The sequence below is a fragment of the Pinus tabuliformis genome, chromosome 4_1 (assembly GCF_031772625.1).
Source record: "Pinus tabuliformis cultivar Carrire ecotype Pingquan chromosome 4_1, CPIR1, whole genome shotgun sequence".
NCBI classification, from domain to species: Eukaryota; Viridiplantae; Streptophyta; class Pinopsida; order Pinales; family Pinaceae; genus Pinus; species Pinus tabuliformis.
The window spans coordinates 933,944,587-933,947,835 of record NC_142303.1 but is presented as its reverse complement, the minus strand read 5'-3'; positions in this window follow the sequence as shown (position 1 = coordinate 933,947,835).

The following is a 3,249-nucleotide window of genomic DNA, read 5'->3' as shown; positions in this document are numbered from 1 at the left end:
TGGATGTTAAATTTGGAATTTATTGAAAATGAGTCTATCATCTGATAATCCTTATCCACCAGGGCCTTCCATTCTAATTCTCTTTGTGGGGCATTTAGAGGTTGAATGTTCAATGCTATTGGTGTTTCCATGGCTAATAAGGCCTCTGATTTGTATGTGAAGTGGTTTTACTGAACAGAGCAGCACAGAGGGGTATCTTTAAAGCAGAGAGGTAGATTGCAAAGGAACAGAGGGTAAATTGTAATAGCAGCAATTGAAATACTGCACAGAGGACTGCCAGAGCAAATGTCAGGCCTGAAAAACTCTCTTTACGGTGAATTAGAGCAGTTCGGGTTTTAAGTCCACGAATGCGCGGACATACTGCAGGTTTGGTGAAAACTTGGACAAAGAAGGCTCTGCAGGTGAATTTCGATTCAACAGTTGAAAATGAAGGCCAACCACTGGGATTTACTGGTAAATTCAGTGTTTTCTTACTCTTTTAAGCTATCTTTGGACAATGAAGGATAAAACCAGGCGCAGAGGAATGCTTTGGATAAATACCTGGTAAACTGTCGGCAATGGCTACAAGTGCAGGTGGGATGGGAGCGCTGGTGGTCTCTGGGTCGATTTCTGCAGGTTGGCAACGAATGAACGTAATTTGCATGCAGAGCAGAATAGTTCTTGTTTTTGCAAAAAGTGAGAAAAACCGCGTTTTTCGACAAAAATATGGACTTTTGGGATTTTGGCGCTTTTTTTGGATGACGTCAGCATGACGTCATCAGGTGGGGTCAGGGTCGGGTGATGTCAGCATGACGTCATCGAGTGACACGGTGGCCTGTGAGTGGTCCACGGGTATGGTGAGGTGGCGAACAGGTCGGAGCAGTGGCGGACAGGGGCGATGACGCGGCGATGATGTAGCAATGACGTGGGCCTGACGTAGTAATGACATTGGCATGGCAGATTCACACAAAACCAAAAGTGGTAAGTGGATTTTCTCGGACCGCCCTCGATACGGAAGTTGTTTTGTCAGAGGGCGACCCGAGAAATTGTGGGGGCGACGCGTGGCAGAGGCCTGACGTCACCCTCTGACAGTTTCTCAGGTGCTATCTTACGGACGTCGGGCCCGACCCGATATGCATGTGGGCCGTCGGATGAAAAGAGCCAGATCCGACGGTAGACGGATCGCTAAGGCGCCAGGACGATACGGCAGCGTGCGGGGATTAAAATAATATTTTCTTTGGAATACGCGCCCGACGGGGACTTAGCAGTTTGGCGGATAATATGGGTTTTTCAATGTAATTTTTATACGAATGTGTATTTGCGCCAAACTTTGGATAAAGCCGAAAAGTGGGTTTTTTTTATGTATTTTTGCAAATAAAGCGGGTTAGGGGTGGAAATGGGGTTTTTTACAAGGTTCTTTTGCAGATGAAGGGGCAAATGGTTTCAATGGTTTCTGAAGGGAAAAGAGGGGTAATCCTTAGGCTGTTAAACTGACCAGAGGTCAATTTAATCCCTGATTTTGGACATATGGCTATAATGCCAAGGGGAAAGGAATATTTATACATTTCTTGGGATTTATACACCATAGTGTTTATAATAGTTAGCGAAAAGGGGAACATAGGGATTTAGATAATAAGAAGTTAGGGGTTAATATGGGTGGAGGAAGCGGGTGAGGGGGAGAAACACTAAGTTTTATATGAAATCAACTTAGTTTAGGAAGTAGATCAAAATCAAAAGAATATTAGACAAGAAATGTGGCTTTTAAAGAAACAAGAACCACCATAAGACCTTGAATTCTTCCATGAACATGGCTGGCAATGGGATGTTAGTAATGAATATGAGGGGGGAGATTAGGAAGTTAGACATGCTCCATTGTGTTGCTGCAAAAGATAGGGAAGAGGAGCTTCTCCTATCCATTGATGCTTCCTTTATGTTAGACCAGCAAAATTCAGTTGAAAGGAATGACATTTCTGCAACCCCATCTACCTACCCATCTACTTGCCTAACATTTTTTGTTTTCTTCATGGAGGGTGCACTTAGACTTGCAGACCCTCATGTGCCTTTTCTTTTCTTTTGGCTTTTTCTTTTAATTTTCTATCTAGAACTACCCTTATTGCTTCCAAGGTCCCAAATTAAGCAGTTGGGAACCTTAATTCTCTACCTAACTACTGGTCTGCCAAGATTAAACAGTTTGGACAGACTTCTTTCTCTATTCTACAACAGAAAATTGAAACATGGCATGATCCAGATTAGGCTGTTGGACCTTCCATCCAAAAATTGAGTCAACATCAAGCTTATGTACACACATTGTCTTCTCATGGAAATATGGGATCTTTGAATCACCAAAGCAGAGCATATTTGGAACTTTCATTTGCCAATCATGAAATATGAAACCTATTGGTATAGGTAGCTAACAATGTGCACGTGGATCATCCTGTCTGTCATACTTGTCCGTTAGGCACATCTGAGGCTTCCCAAACCGCATGCACATCATCCTTCAGTATTCGTGATAGTCCTCAAAACTTCTTTGATGCATACCCCACCATCTTGCAGGCGTAGCGAGTAGTACCCATTTCAAAGCATTGAATCACTGCTGTTCCGGCACTTATTTTTCAAATTTGTTCAGGAAATCATCCACCTCACTCAACCCATCATACATAGGCAGATATCTTACCTCTATTGCCACGTAACACAATGACCTTGTCATCATGTTACAGTTGAGCATGGTTATTGTTAGGTTCCTATACCAATAGAAGTCATAATTTTTTAATTGTTGAGGTCAAATCTGTAATATGTACATACCTTTTCTTTCTACAAATATTTTCCATATTCAAAAAATTAAAAAATGTAAAGAAGGTATGTCCTAAAATAAAAATCAAAGGACAAAAAGAATAAAAAAGGTCAAAAAAGATGAAAAAATGAAACCCAAGAAAAGAAAAGACCATGAAAGTGTGCAAGGAAAAATGCCACTACCATTTACTTTTGATGCAAAATAATAGATTGTGTGCAGCTTGTTATCCTTGCCACAATCTATGAATAGTCAAAATGTTTAAACTTGACTATTTCATGTTTTCAATTTCATGCTTATAGATAGAGAATAAAATCTGACCAAACTGTTTAATCTTGGCAAATAATTAGATTAGGTAGAGTAAATAAAAGGAGCTCAACTATTTAATCTAAGCCCTTGGATGTGTTAGCGCTTGAGATTTCACCCTAGGCTGAGGAAGGTAAACCTTCAAGGCAACATCAAACCATTTCACCTCGTAGCTA